General features: G+C 42.5%; 1 protein-coding gene across 4 annotated transcripts in view; it reads left to right on the forward strand.

Annotated features, from left to right (window-relative positions):
- Window positions 1–20,620, forward strand: part of CYRIB (CYFIP related Rac1 interactor B) — a 66,784-nt gene that overhangs the window by 19,180 nt on the left and 26,984 nt on the right. The window contains exon 1 of one of the 4 annotated variants that reach the window (XM_083749381.1): window positions 7–283. The exons of 1 other annotated variant lie outside the window; for it this stretch is intronic. The gene's annotated coding sequence lies outside the window, so the exon portion shown is untranslated. Of the gene's footprint in view, window positions 1–6; window positions 284–659; window positions 859–15,057; window positions 15,135–20,620 lie in introns of those variants that run through there. 2 more of the 4 variants (XM_083749383.1, XM_083749384.1) reach the window with 2 other exon arrangements.

The raw sequence follows: 20,620 nt of genomic DNA on the forward strand, positions 1-20,620 counted from the left end.
GGTTGCCGCGCCGAGCGAGCATGCGCAGTAGCGTCGGCCGCCGCCGGCGACCCGTTGCCGCCGCCGCCGCCGCCTTCACAGCGAGCCCGCCTTGCCTAGCCCGGTACATCCGGGTCACTGCGCGGAGTGGGCGGGGGGGCCGCGCGCACGCGCGTGACGCACGCCCGGCGGCGGTTGTCGTCTCCTCAGCCGCCTCCTCAGCCTGGTCCCTGCGGGCGCTGCTGTTACCGCCGCCGCCCCATATCGGTCCCTCCCCTCAGCTTCGGGGGAGGGGGGCAGCGCGGTGAGTATTATCCGTTAAACCTGGGGAGGGGGGAGGAAGGGGGGGAACCCTTCCCTCACAACCGCCCCCCCCCGCCGCGCGCGCAACCAACCGCCACCCCCCTCAGTGTGTGAGCTGCGCTCGCTCCTGATTGGCTCGCTTCTCAGGGAACGCTGCGTCCCGCCCTCTCGGCACATGGGCTGGCCCCGCCCACCTTCCCTCCCTGCGCCGATCGCGCGCCTCTTCCTCTGTCTCCATGGAAACCGCCTCCTCGTCCCTCTCCCGCCCTCTTGCTTTCCACGTGGGTCTGTTTCGGATTTTTTTCCCCCGCCTCGTGGCTCCGCTCCTCTTTTCCTCCCCCCCCCCTTCCAATCCCTGATTTTCTCCTACGCGCTTTCTGCGTTACTACATCCCTGGGCGGGCATTTCTCAAGCGTACTTGTTCATAGGTTTCCCTTCTAATGGAGGATACTGGAATAAATTAGTAGAACCTCTGCAGAAGAAAGAGAGTCTTGGAAGCCCACCCTTCTCCCCCCATGGCTTTTTAAAAATGATGGTTACCTGGGTTTGTGCCAGAGGATCTGAAAGATAAAGGAGGCAAGTGCATAACTGGAATGTGACATCCAATGCTCTTTTAAAATGTGGGGTTTTTTTGGGGGGGTGTTATTGGGTTGTTTTCATTTTCCTTTTGATTATGTATTTAGTGTTTCTATATCATGATTTCCTCCTGTGACCTGCAGGTATTGGGCGGTATACAAATCTATAATAATAATAATAATAATAATAATAATAATAATAATAATAATGTAATGATAATAACAGCCTGCCCATTCCCTAACTTTGGACAAAACCCTTCCTCCTAGTCTTCTTATATTATCTATTTAGGATAACTGCATAGACCCCCCCTCTCATTTTCCTAAGGTCCCTATACACTTCCTCCTTCTCCATATCATTTCTCTCCTCCTGTTACTATTAGGATGTAACCCCTTATCAGTTTACTAGCAAACAAGTCCCATTGAATAAATTGGAGATTACTTCAAAGTAGACATGCTTTGACTGCCTGCTCCCTCCCTCCAGGTAGATCTGATCCCATTTGCCCTCTGTATTCTCCCTATTTTCCAATGCAAAACAATTTCTTACCTCCCTCTAAAACCCCCCACACTCCTTTGCATAGATTAAGGCGACAGTATGTACTTTCCCCTCCCAAAATTCAAGTTGTTTCTCCTTCCTTCCCTGTCTCTTGTAGTTGTGTGGCCCGTCTATATTTCATTTGATTCCCTTCCCTTCCTCTGATAACTGTAGGTGGATCTGACTTTCAACCCCTCTCCTCCTTGTACCCTGCCACACCTGTCATGAAGATAAATCAGCCAGAAATGATAAAGCATTTTGCATACTGGAATGTGTTGTTAGAAATCAATGGTCCCAATACATCTGTCTTCACCCCAGTACTTTAACCCCAGTTTAATGCCAGCAGCTGGCTGTTCAGTGTTGTTAAGAATCTAGGACTCTGAAATGCCTCACCTTGTGCCCTCTATTAATTGCCACATGATTTTATGACTACTAGCTTAGAAGGCTATTAAAGAAGAAGATTAGATAGCTTTACCAGCAGCTATTAGAGGTTGTATAATTCTGTCAGAGGATGAGTGCAAACAGGGAGCGGCTCTTTCCACATCCTTGGGAGAGGCAGCTGGTTAGTATTATTGAGAGTGGTAGACTTGGTAGACTGCTTGTCTGATCCAGAAAGGATATTCCTATGCTCTTACATAGGCACTACCTGTATAATAAAAGTAATGCACTGATTATATTGTAAAGAGAGCTTAGAAAAACCTGGGTGCTCAGCTTGAGCACATAGAAGTATCTAAAAATTGAATGCCAGTAATATTGATCCGGGACGCGGGTGGCGCTGTGGGTAAAAGCCTCAGCGCCTAGGGCTTGCCGATCGAAAGGTCGGCGGTTCGAATCCCCGCGGCGGGGTGCGCTCCCGTTGCTCGGTCCCAGCGCCTGCCAACCTAGCAGTTCGAAAGCACCCTCGGGTGCAAGTAGATAAATAGGGACCGCTTACTGGGGGGAAGTTAAACGGCGTTTCCGTGTGCAGCTCTGGCTCGCCAGAGCAGCGATGTCACACTGGCCACGTGACCCGGAAGTGTCTTCGGACAGCGCTGGCCCCTGGCCTCTTGAGTGAGATGGGCGCACAACCCCAGAGTCTGGCAAGACTGGCCCGTACGGGCAGGGGTACCTTTACCTTTACCTTTAATATTGATCCCCCATGTAGTTGTTGCTTAGTTGTTTAGTCGTGTCCAAGTCTCTGTGACCCCATGGACCAGAGCACACCAGGCACTCCTGTCTTCCACTGTCTCCCGCAGTTTGGTCAAACTCATGTTAGTATCCCCCATGTAGTACAAGCATCTAACTTTGTACTGTATTACCATTTTAAATGATGCCTTTAAAATAGAAATTCAAGTTGTCACTTACATCTAGACTTCTGTAATGCTTTCTGAGTCTGCTTGTTATCTCTGTTAAGCTTTTCTGTTGTTTTGTCTAGAGAGGCCTTTCTTGAAACTTAACTCTTTCCCATCCACTTAGGATTCTGTGTTTCCTACCTGTGGCTTCTGAATTCATTCTCTTCTTTTGGTGCCTACTTCCCACAAACAGAATTGAGCGAATGCATTGCTTTCTTCCCATATGAACTACTTCAGTTTTCTAATTACTTTTTGCTCTTTCTGCGTTCAACTTCTTGTGGCCACTCTGAAGAAATATTTCACAAAAATTAATAAATATATGGTTAACTGTCTTGATAACAGAAAAGTCCAGATTTCCTTTTGCCAACAGTGAAGAGCTAATACGAATTCATTACTTCTGTACTGTTTTGAAAGAAGCTAATTAGATACGTGGAGCCACAGGACAGAGATGATCTGAAAGTCATGCAACTCAGCCTCCTGCCCTTGAAAGGGTTTCCCATATCTTAGTCCCATGGCAGATTAACTTTCATCATTTTAAGACTGCTAGGAGTCCAAGCTTTGCAAGGAAGGGTGGGTTCCAAGTGTCAAAATAGATGGCCTGAAAGAAGTAGAATCCCCCACCCCCAATATCCATTCTGATATACAAAGGTAATGTTTATTCAGCACAGGCAGTCAGACAAATGGCTCTTTTCAAACCTGATTCCTTCTTCTTAACGTCATGAAGCTGTTGAGACCTGGGCAGAGGGCCTTCTTCAATTGCAAAACCCTGCATATGGTTTCAACATATTATCTGATTGGTTTTAATTGTGGTGTATTCTTTCTTACCAATTTTTAATTTTCTTAGGAGTTGTGAATAGGTGGCATACAGAGACTATTAAAAAGTTGCTCTTAGCACAAAAACACAACTTTGTAACAGTAAGCCTTCCTAGGAGTGGTTTTCCTATGTCCTGATTAGTGCAGCAGCTCTACAGACCACCTGATCAGACAGTCCATGGTACTTTGGGGAAAGTATTTAGTTCACCTATTGCTTTTTGATGTGTACCAGAGGTAGCTGTTAATTTTGTGGTCTGTATCTGATCTTTGTCCAGAGAGCAGGAGAGGATAAAGTGAGGCAAGGGGTGGTGAACTGGTAGGAGGGAGACTTTGCAGACATAGTAAGAATAGTTATTTGAAGGTAGAAAAGCCAGTGTGTTGCCAGATGCAGGAGGAGAACATAGCACAAAGGCAGGTGTGAGGATAGGACACAGTATGGGGGCTAATTGGTTGGCAAGGTGGAGAAAGTGAATTAGGCAGAGGTGAAGATTTGGAGATCTAGGGGTTTGAAGTTTTACAAGAAGACCAATGAAGAACTAGCATGGGTATTAAAAGAGGGACCCATGATTAGTTAAAATGAACTCTTCCGCAGTTCTTTCAGCTTACATTGATATGTTAAGTTGCTGTGTTTTCCGGTGAAAACTCAGCTTCGCTTCACAAAGTTGTGTTAGTGTCATTAAGTGGAGTTGTCCACTTCTGTTCAAAGACATTTAATAGAGGGTTTCTAAAAACCTGGCTTTAATATTTTATTTCTATGTGAAAACTCCTGGTGCCTTGCTGTTCCCCTCTCTGACTGTCCCACCCTCCCTTTGGTCTTGTCCTCTTTGTATTGGTTTGGACCATTCCCTTGTTTCAACAACCTTTCCTAGGAACCTCCATAGCCTACATTTTTCTAACTCCTGCCTTTTCCTTTCCTAGGCTTAGTCTGTCTTTGTTGTGTCCTGACTGCCTATGTTATTAAGCTTTATTATCTGAGCACCTAAGCAGGATCACAGCAGCTGATCCAGTAGCAACCAGAAGCCCCTCTGACCGCCCAACCACAGCTAATCAATCCCCCTACACTTCATCATAATGAATGCCACATTAAAATGTTAGTACATTATTATATATTTTTATCTTCTGGACACTTTGTTTTTTCAACATTGAGCTTCTACCTGTGAGACCTGGGAACAGATCCCTGCTGAATCATTAACTCAGAATTGATTTGCCAGCAAATAATTCAATTTTGCCCTCATTTCTCTTCCATTGCTGAAATGGGGATATGATTAGGGAGGAGCAAAAATTGTGAAGAATGTAAGAGGGACGGTGAAAATATAAATGATGATAACTAGTAAGCAGCAGAACTTGAGTAAGCTGTTCATTTTATTTTATCACATATTTATGTTGCTTGCTGCTCAGGAGACCACAGTCATATTGGAGGTAATTCACATAGCTTTTATACCTCGCACTTAAGGCCAATTCAGTCTCCAGGAGCTTTTTTGCAGGAGCTCTCGGTCTTTAAGTGGATACTGCTTGCAAATTCCATGGGGGATGTGGATGATCTGTTCAGCCCTAAAAATGTATGGATGTTCTCAGCAGTTTAACTCTATTGCAAGACAAGATGGCATGTAATTGCATACTCCATTAAAGATGCAAAGGAACCTGACTCCACTGCTGCTCAGGAACTGCTCTCCTTATCTTGAAGTGTTAGTTAACTTAATTCCTCAAGCACAGTATGCTATATCTGCTGCAAGCTGCTTAAATTTCTGCATCAGGGTCTTTGAAAATTTTTGTCAGTATTATAGCACTGTGTTGTCTATGCCTGTAGAGAGTAAAAGGAGCTGATTGCACCAGCTGAGTATAATTTTACCTTTTCTGTAAATGTAAATTCACCTGGCTATCTATGGCATGTAAGAATCTCCTACATCTCTTAGCCCAGAGATGGAAGGAAGACAAAGTCCCTACCAGAGAAGAATGACAGACCAAGCTGATGGACTATGCAGAGATGGCAAAATTGACTGGGAAAATCAGAAACCAAGAGGACCAAAATTTAAATAAAGAATGGGGGAAATTTATAGTTTATCTAGGAGACCACTGTAAGCAGGTGAACTCTTTGGCAGGATTTTAAAAACACTTGTAATGTAACAAGAATGATGGATATAGTGGAGTATTTTTAAAAATGGAGTGACTTCAAATATGCAGAGGAAAAGGATTAGTAATGGAACCTGTGGAGAGGTGGAGGGAAGTCCAAAGATTTGGGGGAATCTTTGTGTATTTCTCTTTATTTCTGGTTATGAATGTAAATTTTAATTTGTAAAATCAAATAAATAAGTTATATATAAAAAAGATGTAATGGCATCGGGGGGGGGGGGGGACTCCAAGTGACCATGCCTGTCAGTGTGCATGCTAAGTGTTCGGATTCTTCTGTCCAGTAATTAGTCCAAATTCCCAGTCACAAGTGGCAGCCCAATGAAGATTTCCTACGCTGCTGACATGATTTGCTAGAAATGTGGCTTCCCCTGTGTAATAGTAGTAGTAATAAATAATAATAATAAGCTTCAGGACAGAAGTCCATCTTGAACTTTCATTTATTAACTGCCCTGATTTGAGCTGCTGATGATTTGGTTTGTAGGGCCATGCGGTTATCTTGCAGCAAAACCCCATCAGTCTCCAAATTGTAATCTCTTAGGTAAACAGCGGGTTATTCAGAATCCACAATAAATTAAAGGCAAAACCCATTGATGATTAAGGGATTTTATTAATCTGATTCTCCTGTGTGGATAGACCAGTCCTGAATAATTACCACAGTCAACAGTGAAAACATATCCACATAACATTATTGGCGTTCACTTATTTTGGTTTTACTGGCTGCACAAAGGGGATTTGAAAGTGAAATTACTTTTACTTCCTTCATTTAAGTCACAGTTCTGCCTCCCTTGCATGCTCCGGTTACAGCGATAAAACATATTAGCGTCCCACTAGTGTCCCACTTCACAAATGAGGAAACACTTGCTCCTCACAAACACACTTCAGGATATCAGCAGAAAGTTTCTGATTTCCTCCCCCACCCCCTGCTCAGTAATCTCCTGATGTAATGTACTTCTGTGCCTTTTTTTTTTAAAGTTGCTGATACCATCATGTTTGTGCCTGTCTGTTTTTCTAGATTTCACCCCCCCCTTTCCTCATATAAAGCAGCAGGGCTGTGGGTGGTGCTGTGGTCTAAACCCCTGAGCCTCTTGGGCTTGCCAATCAGAAGGTTGGCAGTTTGAATCTGCGGTGTGGGGTAAGCTCCCATTGCTTTGTCCCAGCTCCTGCCAGTCTAGCAGTTTGAAAGCATACCAGCATGAGTAGATAAATAGGTACTGCTGCGGCGGGAAGGTAAATGGTGTTTCCATGCGCTCTGGCACTCATCACAGTCCTGTTGCTCCAGAATCAGTTTAGTCATGCTGGCCACATGACCTGGAAAGCTGTCTGGGGACAAACTCTGGCTCCCTTGGCCTGAAAAGCGAGATGAGCGCTGCACCCCATAGTCACCTTTGACTGGATTTAACCACCCAGGGTCCTTTACCTTTTGTTGTTGTTGTTTAGTCGTTTAGTTGTGTCCAACTCTTCGTGACCCCATGGACCAGAGCATGCCAGGCACTCCTGTCTTTGACTGCCTCCCGCAGTTTGGTCAAACTCATGCTGGTATCTTCAAGAACACTGTCCAGCCATCTCATCCCCTTCTCCTTGTGCCCTCAATCTTTCCCAACATCAGGGTCTTTTCCAGGGAGTCTTCTCTTCTCAGGAGGTGGCCAAGGTATTGGAGCCTCAGCTTCAGGATCTGTCCTTCCAGTAAGCACTCAGGAGAGGTTTGATCTTCTTGCAGTCCATGGGACTCTCAAGAGTCTCCTCCAACACCTTTACCTTTACCTTTTATATAAAGTAGCGTGGACAAGTTAAGTTTTACCTTTACATCTTAACAGATTTTTATTTTTGCATGGTGTGATGCTTATGAAGCCAAAAATGAATGACTAAGCAGTCTCCAGAATTTTCATTTCCTTAAGGCCGAAATCTTTAGAAAATGATTACTATCAGAAACATCAGAGTTTTGTGGTACCTTAAAGATTTGGAAATCTCTTGTAATAAAAAGTTTTGGGGGCTCAAGCCCCTTTAATCACATGCATTGCCACTGTTTGCCAAGTTGTCCTCAAGTGTAAATTAAGGTGATCATTTTCACTAGTACGGCAACACTGCATTTTTGTATCCATTCTAGTTGTTTTTATGATTTCTAATATCCTTTCCCCCCTTTTTTTCTTTTTTTTTTTACAACAAGTGGACTTTTGGTCAAGTTCTTTTTTTTCTTCATTAATTATGTTGTCCTAGCAGCTGAATGGAATAACTTCATGATCTAACAACAGTCTATACTCATGCCATTTTATAAATAGCCTTCAAAACATTTAAAGAACTTACTTCAACAAAGGCTCTTCCACCTTAGGCGTGTAAAATTGGCCCCATGGGATCAAAACATTTCCAGCAATTATAAAATGAGCCCTGAAGATTTTATTTCTCCTTATCAACCATGAAATACCACAGGATGTTCTCTTGCAGTCAAAGTCTGTTTAAATATGCTGTGGCCTGCACTGTGAAAGCACAGTCCAACTTCCCTTTTGTTCGCCTTGTGTATGTGGCAGAAGCTGCATCACAGCTCCTCATCCCAGCCTGGTTACTATCAGTGTGAGATAGTACACACTATCCAGAGTGCCAGCCATCTGAAGCAACCTACCTGCATTGCATGTCTGTGCTTCATCAACATGGTTAGTATTGAAATATTTGAATTTATGCGGAGTTGCTCATATTTAAACATAAACAAGTCTAGTACATTGCAGTGTTCTCTGAATCAGTTTCTGATGGCCGTTTGGCTTGGCCATGAACACTTAATTTGACTCCCTAGCCCAGGCATGTCCAAAGTCTGTTTTGGGGGCCTAATCCGGCCCGCTGGTCAGTTTAATCCGGCCCCTGTGGCAGTTTATTTCCTGGGGTAAAATCCCCCCAAACCCTTGACAACTTCAATCCTAAAAAAACAGTTTAAACCCTAAAAGAAGCTCAAGCACTTCAATCCTAAAATAAGCTCAACAACTTTGGGGTAAAATCATAAAAAAAGCTCAACAACTTCAATCCTTTAAAAAAGTCAACAACTTTGGCTGGCCCTTTGGTCAGCCCTCACGGCCCTCCACTTCATCAAATCTGGCCCTCTTTGAAAAAAGTTTGGACACCACTGCCTAGCCTAATAAAACAACAAAAAACCTAGGTTGTAAATTGAACTTCAGTTGCTCTGGCAATGAGTAACGTGGCCAGAAAACTGAGGCAGAAAGTTGCAGATACAAATTGGGTGAGTTTCATGGGATGGATTAGGTCGCCTTAGACAATCATCCTTCTGCTCCCAGGCAACAGTTTGGGATAATAATGCTCACCCAGCTTAAGGGTTGGAGTGGGTTTCTAAGGGTTACTAAAGTTGTTATGTGTGGGAAACATGTCGTACTTTCTAAAGTACTATACAAATTGTAGCTACAAAAGTCGTGGGTAACAGGTGACTATGCACTTTTATTCTGATGCCTAGGAATTGGAATTTTCCAGTCCTGTTGTTAATGTCTGTGATCTTTAGTCTGAAGCCTCAGTGCTGAGCTGGTTATGGCATAGCAGTTCATTATTCAGGTCAGACATAAAGGCACATTAGTGTGCTGAGTGAGGAGATGCTCAGCGTGTTGCTTCTGTTTGAGAAGAGCAGTTTGCTTGCTGCTAGCAAGAACAGATAATTTTAAAGAAAGGGTGGACTTCAGTGTCATGGAAAGCTACTGTGAGCTATAAGGCAACAAACCCTTCACATTTCTCTGTATCTCTCTCTCTTAATGTGGATAACAGTTACAGTAAAAAGGTTGGCTAACAAACTGCTGTTGCAGCAGAGACCATGCCTTGTCAGCTGCATCTTGCAGCCAGCTGGAGTCACCCAGAGGCAAAGTTTAGTATGCCTTCTCTCATTCTTTAAAACGGGCACTGAGTCTTTCAAATAAACCACTGCCCTCTTGATTTTTAATCTTAAAAATGCTAGTAAAATTCTGGCAAAAGCAATGCTACTTTCCTTGATTCTCCCTGCACCCATCTCACTTGGTTGTGTTCATCAAGTGAGTCCAATGATTTATTGGGGGGTGGCAAAACAACCTTCAGTACATGAGATGTATCACCATCATCATGAGCCTGGACCAGAAACCTGGTTCAGTGTACTTATGGAATTTCTGGAGAACAAGTACCATAATTTAGGAATTTGCAGATTGCTTTGCTTGGTCATACCTAATCTAGTCAGGGCCAGTCAGAAACCTCTGAGAGCTCAGAAGCAGAACATAAAGTAGAGGGAGCTTTCCCTTGTTGTCTATCCCCTACTACCTGGTATTCAGCAGAATACTGCCCAAGTATATGGAAGCTCCATATATCTATCATGGAAAATAATTACTGATAGTAATTTGTCCATGAGTTTGTCTGATGCTTAAAAAAAAAAGTCATCCAAGCTAAACGACAACCCTTCTTTGTTCCAAGGTCCAGTCCCTGGCATATCTAGGCAGGACTGGGAAAGATGCCAACCTGAAACCCTGGAGAGATATTGCCAGTCAGTGGCATGCTTTTCACATAATACTAAGTCTTGGTTTGTTTAGTTTAACTATGATTTATTTAAATCTGTGAACCGAAGCCTGCACACTACCCATGGTTTGCTTTCTGCCAACATATAGTGCGAAGCCCCTGTTTGTTTGCTTGTCTGTGAACTGACTTGTGGTTTGCTGAAGAAACCATGGTTAAAAACAAACCATAACTTAATGAACACAGCCAATATAGACATTACTAAGCTAGATGGACCAATGATACAATGATGCTAAAACAGCTTCCTTTGTCCTTTTTCTGTCAGCAGCCCATCAGTGCTTGGATTAAATTCCAGAGATGCTACTGCTTTGGTGGGATCATCTGTATGTAGGGACCTCCTAGATCAGAGTGAAGTTACTCTTGTTATGTACATATCCTTTTATTAAATCATTTGAAAGCTGGTGGTAGTGTACAGTATTATTTCCCCCTCTTAAAATTGAAGTTTAAACTCTACAGCAAATGCTGGCAAGACTCCCATACTCTTTGGCAAAGGTTGCCCTCCCACAACTATTCCAGGCAGATTTTATAACTTCATAGCCTTGCTGTGTTGGAAGGCACACTGAAGTAACAGCAGGGACTTCGTTCTGAAAGATATGCCCTCCCTGCTGTGGGTTTTCAGCAGGTGTAGACAATTGGTGGTTGGAAACCAGCATTAAGGCTAAATTTGTGCAGCATGGCCTTGTGGATATGATTAGCAGGGCGAGCATCCTAAATATAGGATTATTTCCAATGAGCAAGAATTGTATTTATAAAAGATTCCATTTATACAGTAAATTGCAAGGGAACACAGTGAATTTTGACATATTTCAATTTTTGATCAAGAGTCAGAAAACAGGATTATTTGTTCTCATTTAACAAATGTAATTGAATGGATTAAAACTGATAGTGATTATCATACAGTGCAAAGAGAGAACAAGCTTGGCAACTTGGTTGTTTGGTATAGCTAACATTTAAAATGCCATAAACAAGCTTTTGATGCGTCTGCAAAATTGTTAGGCTGATATCTACCTAGCTATGAGGGCTGACTTTTGACACCAGGAAGTTAGTAAAGCTCAACATCAATTCTGAAATCAAATTATTAGATAACTGGCCCAGAAGAGGGTAGAAATCTAAGTGATGAATCAAGGTAGTTCTGGCCTTTGAAGTTGCCTGGGTGGGAGTCTGCATTAGAACCTATGTAAACTGCTGTGCGCTTCCTTTTAGAGAGCTCAGCGTAATGTGGTCAGAAATAAAGTTACATGCAATGGATTCACCAAGGGAACTGGAGAAAATGCTTCTTTTTTCCAAATTGCAGAAGGTATTGATGGTACTTTAAATGGCCTTGCTGAATTGGACCAAAGTCCATCAATTCCAGCATTCTTTGTCCAGCAGTGGCCAGATCTGGGAGCTCACAAGCAGCACAGTGATAATGTTTTGTTTGCCACCAGCATCCAACATACAAGTACGCTCTGAACATGTAAGTTCGATTTAGCTGCCATGGCTAATAAGCCTACCCTTCACTGGAAATACCTATTTTCAAACCCATGTCTGCTGGTGATGGCTGCCACATCTTTTGGTTGTGGATTCCAAAACTGCTTCTGTGAAGAAGACCCTCTTCTTCTTGTTAGTGGACAGCCTCATGTGGACTGGGAATCTGTAGAAGTTGAGTAGTTCCTCAGGTGCCATTCTTTTAAAGTGTTGTGCTTAGTTTCTTGGGGAGGGTTCTGTGCAACTTCCACTTCTTTGATACTTTGGGTGAATTTTCTTGGGGTTTTTTTTTAACTACAATGCAAGGAAAGGTAGTATAACTTGTTTGAGAGGGGGATTAAAATGTGCATGTTAAAACACCACACTGGGCACAAAGTAGGTGTAGTTGGCATTAGGAGTAAAAGAGAAGCCTGTCACGCTTAAGCAAATTTATTTCCCTTTGAATTCTGTAGAAACAGTAGACTTCTGAAAGGGGCTGTGGGGCTTACCGTCCTTTTTGTTAGCTGTAGCCCCACCTGACAGTGATTCTCATGCCAGGTCTTGAAAAGAAAAATGAATGAATCTCGGTTAGTTAGTATTTCTGTAGGGCTTCTATAGTATGCTTGGAGTATCAATGTGCTGCATATAACATTTGCACAGTTGCAGTCTTAAGACATGGAAAGAAAGGGAGTAGAAGGGAAATGGCAGGTGAGTTTGGGAATTCCAAAACTAAGAGATAGTTTCTTAAACAGGTATTTCAACAGGCCAGTGGACTCTGGGAGGGATAAGAGTTCCAGGTCACTGGGTTTCATTCTTGTTCTTTTTGCTAGGAAGCCAAAATGGACGCTTAACCATGCCTAATGAATCTCCACCTGGCTCCCCCTATTTCATTTGTTGGAAGGAAGCAAAATAAAAACATTCCTTCCAGTGGCACCTTAAAGACCAACTAAGTTTGTTATGGTATGAGCTTTCGTGTGCATGCACACTTCTTCAGATACACAGGAAGCAGTTCACATATACAGAGGAATGCTTGTTTGGCATGGACGCTCCGTTGAGGTGGATCTCTTACAAGCATGAGTGACATAGATGGGACTCTCCATCCTGACAACTGTATCCAGAGTACCTTTTCTCTTTGTTTGTTAATGCATTGTTGTCATCCAATTCAAGGAGCTTCCATGAATAGTAGAGGCTGAATTGCTAAGGCCAGTTTCATTTTCACATTAAAAGAATATCTACTATGGAAGGGTGTGCAGTCATTTATCATGAATTCTATATGAAATCTATGTGGTTTCATTAAATTCACAGTAGGAGTTGCATTTCTTTCAGCATGGCGGAAGGTGGGTTCGTAATTCTGACCCAAGTAGTTTATATGCTGTTACTTCTTCACCCAGCCTTCCCAGAAAGCAGATACAGAATGCCTTTCCTTCAGCCGCCTTGCTAAATTGCAAGCTGTCATCGCCTTTCATCTGGGATTGGACTGTGCACAGGCATGCATGTGTATCTCTGTGCTGAACTGTTATTCTGTGGGAGCACTGAAAAAGCACAAAATAGAAATATGTGCAGTATTCAGTTCACAGATAGCCCCCACTAAAAACCATGTGTCTGCCCATTTGGACTGCAAAAGATATGCTTAAAAGTTTGTAGGCAATGCCTATCAAAATCTTACAAACCAGGGAACTAGCTCGATTTGCAGTGGTCTGGAATGGGGCTTTTATGCCCTGCATAGTTCTTTGTCTCTCTCCCATAACTAACAACAGCAGAATAATGTGTGCAAAATGAGAAATTGTGCACAGTTTCTGAAGGTACATAATTTGTACAAGGTGCAGTATTCAGGGTGTTTTTTTGAGCAAATCTTTATCATCAGCGTTATTTTGAAGTGAAGAGTATACATGACACTGTCTACAGATTGTGGATTCAGCGACTACTAAGGATTTTTTTCCACCATCGTTTGAGAAAGCTGAGTATTTGTACAAAGAGTTTGGCAGGCGAAGCAAATTGCGTTCTCATTATTGGGGTCAGAATTGTAAGCAGTGTGCCAAGAACCAGAAAAGGGGGAGGAGCAGGTGAAGGGGCAAACTGAATGAATGAATTTTGTGATCAGCCTTTGGTCTTTTCTAGTGATACAGAGAAAAATGGAAGAGCATGGTGCTCCCAAGAGCATCCTTGTGGGAGGCTTGCCTCTTTGGGGTGGCATTTTCTTTGAAGCTGAATGGAAGTGACCTTTCCTATCCCCTTTCAAATTTAACCATTTGAACCCCAAGGATGGATGGCATTTTGGCTGGGTTTCCAGTACACCTGTAATCCTCCCCAGGCCCACATCTCGTTCTGGCCTCCCCCCTCTAGGTTAGGGCATGGCAGACTTGAGTACTTTCCAGATGCCTACCCTGTTCAGTGATGACTGAGCTTGCTTACTATTCAAATTCTTGTATGAACAAAATTCCCCCGTTCTTTATTTAACGGGAAGTACAAAGATGAATATGATCAGAATGCCAGTTTGCTTCCCAATTATACTCTTCTAAAAATGGAACATTTAATATAGCACTTCATAGAAGAGTGTCTGAGTATAGCCCTTAAAAATAGGATTTGTTTGAAGAAATGAGCACACGATTCTCACTTCCTCATACAAAGCACACTAATAAGAAACCAGTTTGGCTAAAAAAATAATGTTGCAAAGTCCTTTAAAATGATCATTTGTGTTGCTTCTGTGTTCTCCAATGCTGTGTGGCAATTTAAGTTAAAATTGTAGCTGTTACTGTCTCCCCACCGCCCACCCCACTTTTTAGCAATGCAGGAAGACATTACAGAAGGCTCCAATGTTTGTTTGGTGAATCCTTTGGGACATGTGTAGAAACTTTATCCTCCACTGTAAGCTTTTAGTCATGTTCTCACATGCCAGCCTTTCCCAACATGGTACCCTTCTGATGTTTTGGACTGCAACTCTCCTCAGTCTCAGAAAGCATGGCCAGTGGTCAGGGAAACATTTAGTTAAACCCACTGAATCAGGAATGGGCTTTTTCTCTCCTGGGAGTTTTTTTTTAAGCACGCCTGGGGCAACAATAGTTAGCGGCAGTCTGGAAAGCCGTTGTGGGACACTGATAAAGAGCATGAGCTGTGCGCTGGAAGGTGCAGTTCAACTTTCAGTCATGAAATCAAGATTTCTCTATTACAGGGATGATGATGATAATAATACGAGTCTTGTCTTTTCGAATAGTGCAGTGATGGTTGTGGTAACATACATGAAGCAGCGAGGAAGCAGCCATCTCCCATATAAATGTATGCAGAATTGCAGCCCTTGCCTCTTAACATAGCCTAGTTTCTTTTAAAAAAGGGAAACAAACTGGAGGATGTGACTCAACCCAGTAGAAGGAAGGAAACATTAACTGAATGCAGGCAGAACTTGTGACAAGCTTATTGCAGTGTGCAGTTGCTTCTGAACATAGCTTGTTGCTTACAGGACCAAAATCTTTCACTTGCCAGCAGTGTTCAAGATGGTTGTTTAGTGCAGCGGTAGGTAACCTTTCCCAGCCCTGCAAGCCGTATTGAAAATACCTTACGAGCTGCTCTTGCAGACAACTTGCTTCTTTCAGTTGTGTGATTGGCCTAGCTTGTAACTGATAAGACATCACACTTTCAGGGTGTTCTTATTCTAGAAAGGTTAGCCTCAATACAACACACGAGGCAGAGCTTGGGAGATCTTGGAATCTTGATTTGTACATTGTATCGGTTGCGAACTAGTTAAGTGGAGTTTTATTTCCTCTTTGTGCTTGATCCGTTAGTATTTGTAGCATCCTACTTTTAATCCTCTGTGCAACATGAAGTTTAGAAACGTGTGCATGTGTGCTTTCGTCTCAAAATTTACATGAAGCGGCAAGCATCAATCGCTTTGGATAATAGAATCTTAGAATTGGAAGGGACCCCAAGAGTCATTGTATAGATATATTGTAAAAATGTGTCTTTTTCCTCAGGCTGTCCCTTGACCCTCGTGGTTGGGCCTTGCTTTATTTGCTTTGATATGCTTTCGCACACTTTTATATCACACTTCTGCTGGTTTTAGGTTTCTATTTGTTTTAATGATACTGATTGCTTTTTTATATTATATGCTGCTTAGAGATTTTTTAAAATATTAAGTTGTTTATAAATGCCTTTCAATATATAAATGAAATGGGGAATTTTGGAATGCTAATGCTTGCCTGTAAGCCTAAGCAAATTAGCCTTGGGCTTCACTTTTCATTGATCTTTGAGTCCTTTGTTTTGTGTTGTTTGCCTGTTTTGGTTCTTAAGCATGTGGACTTGTCACCAAAGAACCTATTATCCAGAGATGCGGTCAAACAAAGTGCAAGCTGCAGTTGCTGTCGTTTAATGAACTGTGAGACTGTATGTATGGTGAGTGCACTCTTAAAAATGCTGGGATATGCTGACGCTGAAGGGTAGTATCGTTTTCCGTGCCGACTAGTTTTCTACTACGTAGAACAGCATGGTTTTGCTACGCTTAGCTTTTCACAGTTGACTGGAGGCAATGTATGTGCATGAGAGAAAGAAAGGGTGGTGTGTTCTTAACATTTCAAGATCCACCTCAGTTTGTGATTCATACTGGTATTTCTATATAATTTTCCATTGCTCACCATATTGATGATATTCTCTTGTGGGTCTTGGATAGAATGAAATCACGAGGGCCTGTCCTGTGATCATTATTAGTCCAGTATCACGATGGATTATATTATTATTTTTCATACTGTGATTTCATCTCATTGCTGTTATTATTTACCTGAGTGCACCACAGACTATTGCTTGGCTTTCTCCATAGCTGGCTTTTTACCTAGCGATGGCCCCTGGAAGCAAAGCTACAAAGCAATAGTTTAGTAAAAGGAATAAGTCTGTTGCCTGCTGTCCATCAATAGTAGGTAGCTTAAACCAAACACATGAAGCCATCTGGGATCCAAATAGCTGAACACCGTGCCACTTCCTACCACAGCCTTTGTGTCTCTCAAAAACCAGCTTCTCAAAGTTAGAGACCTGCCAGAAGGGCATTTGATGCAGCATAAGGCATTCTTGTCGGAAGAGGAAACCACAGAGATTTTTGTGCACATATGAATGCATGCATGGAAATTTAAATATTGCTGTTCTGAGATATGGGGCTGGCTCATTAGGTGCACCAAAGCTTGTCTTCCAGGCCCGACATAGAATATATTGGCTGTTGAAGCTTGTCATATTCTGTTGGGCTATCTGTTTCCTTGTCTTAACCTAGGATTTGCCAGCATCGGGTTTGTGTGGCTTGTCATGTCATCCAATCCAAGAATCTCCAAGCAAACCACAAGTAGTTACCAAGATTTGGTGATAATAAACCATGAGCCTGGATTTGGAGAAAACTGCATGCCAGACACACTGGATGACAAGTACCAGGGGTTTGTAGTTTCAGGCACAACCAGTCAGTGGCAATAAAAATATAAAGTGGGTTTCCATTACTTTTTATCAATGTGCTATTAATTGGTAGAAATATAGAATTGTTGAAATATTGAGTTACATTCAAAAGTGGGAAAGGAATCTTAGTACACCATTGTCACTTTACAGCAAAATGGAAACCTGATCAAACAAAGCTTAAAGGAGAAGGTATTGGGGGGGGGATGCACTTTCAGTGAGAGTGTTATTCTAAAATTGGAACACGCCAGGGAGGAGGTAGAGTATTTGCAGTGGCATTCAGGAATGTGGTTGCAGAATATAAGGCTGCATTTACTCTGTATATTCTTCCTGCCTGCCTCCAAAATTTTCATCTCTCATCGATGGCTGTATAAAGGGAAAACTCCACACCCTTGCATTCCACCGCATGTGTGGCCAGGCTTGCTCTTTGAGGAGAGTTGGTAGCTATTATAAGGCAGGCAGCAGTTTGCTAGAAGAAAACATATTTCATTTTTAGGAAACGGGATGTCTTGGATTACACATACTACAAATCTCTGTTTTTCCCTCCCTTATGAAGGGTGTCCTAACAATTTTGATACCTCTGTGGGTCAGCCAGTCAGGGGGACTCAAATATTATTACGTAAAATGTATATTTTTGTTTGCGATGGCTAGTATATTTTAACTTTGAAAATTGAAAGTTAAATGGATGTGAGGTGGGAAATAAGGGTTGTGCAAGCAAAGTGTCCGTACCATTTCCTTGTGTGATTCTTTTCTTCTGTAGTTGATCATGCACGAAGCTGTGGGTCTTAACACATCCTTCATCAGCTTTCCCAGGGCAGCATCTGTGGTTTTCTAAATATGACAGGGTTTACTTTGATTGAGAGGCCTCTCATTTTCCTATCTTGATATTTCTTGCTTGAGTTGTCCAAGACCAAATTCTACTTGGAAAGCATTTTTAGTGCTCCTATAAAGTTGTGATGCTGACTCAGTATTCAGACTATAGGAAAGAGCTCTTACATTTTGCAGGTGTGCCAAAGAGCAATTGAACTGGTTTGCAGTTAAGCAATACAGCAAGTCTTGCACATAATCCACTGCAGTGGTTTCATTTACTTTCCTTGCTACTTCCTCTATTTTTTTTAGGTTCCTTTAAAGTACTCATCTGTGTACAAAAAAAAGTTTTTATCTTTGTGTCCTTCTGAAAGTGAGTTATTTCTTGCAGTAGTATGGATTTCTTCAAATGTGGCTGCTGTTGATGATCATTAACTTTTTCTGGCAACCATCGACTTGATTCCATTATGACAAGATGCCTCCCCGTGCCTAATTTGTCAGGCAAAATTCTACGGGAGCAGTCTTCTATTTTGTACTAAGTGGGAGAGTGACACCTCACCCTTCATGATCTCATGCGTACAAAGAGGAAGAAAACTTTTGAATACCAGCTGCTGAGAATCGCAAGAGGGGAGAACACTGTTGCATTTAGATCCTGCTTTGGGGCTTCCCATAGGCATTACATTGGCCACTGTGGAAACAGGATTCTGAACTAGATGGACCTTTGGCCTAATCCAGCAGATCTTCTCTTGTGTTCTTGTGATGGAGTGGTGTCTGGGGGTGTGTGTGTCCCCTTTTCATTTGGCATCCAAGCTTTTCTGGGGGGTTTTATGACAGCAACACACACAGACACAGACACACACACACACACACACACACAGTCTGTGATTCTAATTGCCTTCAAAATTTGGTGTGAATTAATTGACTTCTTGTGCTCAACTCTTGGAAGGCATTATTAGAGTGTCTGCAGAATGGGAGACTGACCTCTCCCCTCCCCCAATTCCTTCATGTGTGCTGGAGAATTTGGAAGGGGGCAGACTTGTGACCAGTTACAAATAATGATTGACTACAGAGGTCAGTCAATATTTGTGGGCTCCTGGTCATTTGCATCAATCGTCTTCCAAGGAACTCAAGAGTTGTCAACATATGGTTCCTGGTTAGTCTTCCATCCAGGTAACGTACAAGACCAGTCTTGCTTAACTTCAGTAATAGAATGACATCAAGTGTGACTATAGACCATTTTGCTGATCTGCAAAGCAGTTAGGCGAATTTACTAGTTAGGGAAAAATCTTGTCTCCGTAATGGGGTGCTAAAGAAAAATGATTTGTGAGCCAGTGAGTTTTTGTGGTGTTGATTGTTCTTTGATTTAAAATACATTCATTGCTAACATACATGTGCAGTGCTATCCTAGGACATTCCATCTTGTATGGAGTTTTCCAGACGCCTGGCAACAAAATTGACTTTCAGAAAGCGGATGTTGCACCAAGCCATCTTTGAAACTGCCACACATTTATTTCAAGTTTGATGAGAAAAATGATTAATGTGAGGGGTTTTTCTTCTTCCTATTTTTTCAGCCATCTACATAGCACATCATGATGTTAGTAATGTGTTGTGGGAGGAGCCTGCTGGGGAATTGGCAATGCCCAGGCAGTGTTGTAATGTTTTGAAGCTAAGGCATGAAACTAAGATCTCAAGGACCGCCACTCCCCATATGAACTGACCCTGCGATCATCATCTGAGGCCCTTCTTCATGCGCCCCTTTCATGAGAGGTCTAGAGGGTGACAACACAAGAACAGGACTTTTCTGCAGTGTAGGGCTGGGTGGTGTATCAATATATATTGCGAATCACAATGTGCATGCGCACTATGTTAAAAATCACGATGTGGGGAAAACCGTGAAGCTGGTCACTGCTTCTCTAGCGATTCCTGCCGCCTCTCAGCTCTCCCCTGCCTCTTGCAGGGGCCAGGGAACCACAAGAGCAGATGCTGAAGAAAGCAACCTATCTGGGAACTTTCCTAAGTAATATAGACACCCACAAGCTCCTTGTTTTAAATGCAGGCCCCAGGCTGGTTGGTGGCAGAGAGAGATGCTAGTCTGAATTTCTTGCTGGGAGCACCTTTCTCCCTTCTCTTTGGGCTCTCTCTGCTGGCAGCCCCCCCCCCCCATGGGTGCCTCCTGATACCCCAGCTCCTCCTGAGACCCAAATCCCACCGGGGCCCCCTCGAGACCAGAAAGCCCTTTCCACCTTGCCTACCAAAATCCCCATGTTGCTGCCCTGTTTAAAAACAACAACCTTGCCCTGTTGTTTAAACCTCTTTCCTCCTTTCTTTTTTTCTTCAATTTTTTTTATTGATTTTCCACATTTATAACAGATATAACATATAAAACACACAAAGAAAAAGACATTACAATACTAAAAAAAGAAACAAAAATATAAACACAGATTACTTCTAAGACCCCCTTTAATTTTCATTGTTAACTGACTTCCTCGAATCCTCCCTAACTGAGTTTCATTGAATCGCCTTGTAACAGTTCTCCAATATCTTCTTTCTAATAAAATTAACTCCTTCACTTTACTATCGTCTTCTCTTTTCATAATAATCTAAATCCATAATGTTTTACAGTTCATTCTTTCCTCCCTTCTTCTTTCTCTCTCTCTGTGTGTGCCCGTGTCTCCCTCATTTCTATGTCTCCCTTCTCGCTTCTCTTCTTCTCTGTGTTTGTGACTCTGGGCTGTTTCTACAGAGCCATGAAAAGAAAAAGAGTTGGCCAA

This window comes from Podarcis gaigeae (genome assembly GCF_964106915.1).
Source record: "Podarcis gaigeae genome assembly, chromosome: 7".
NCBI lineage: Eukaryota > Metazoa > Chordata > Lepidosauria > Squamata > Lacertidae > Podarcis > Podarcis gaigeae.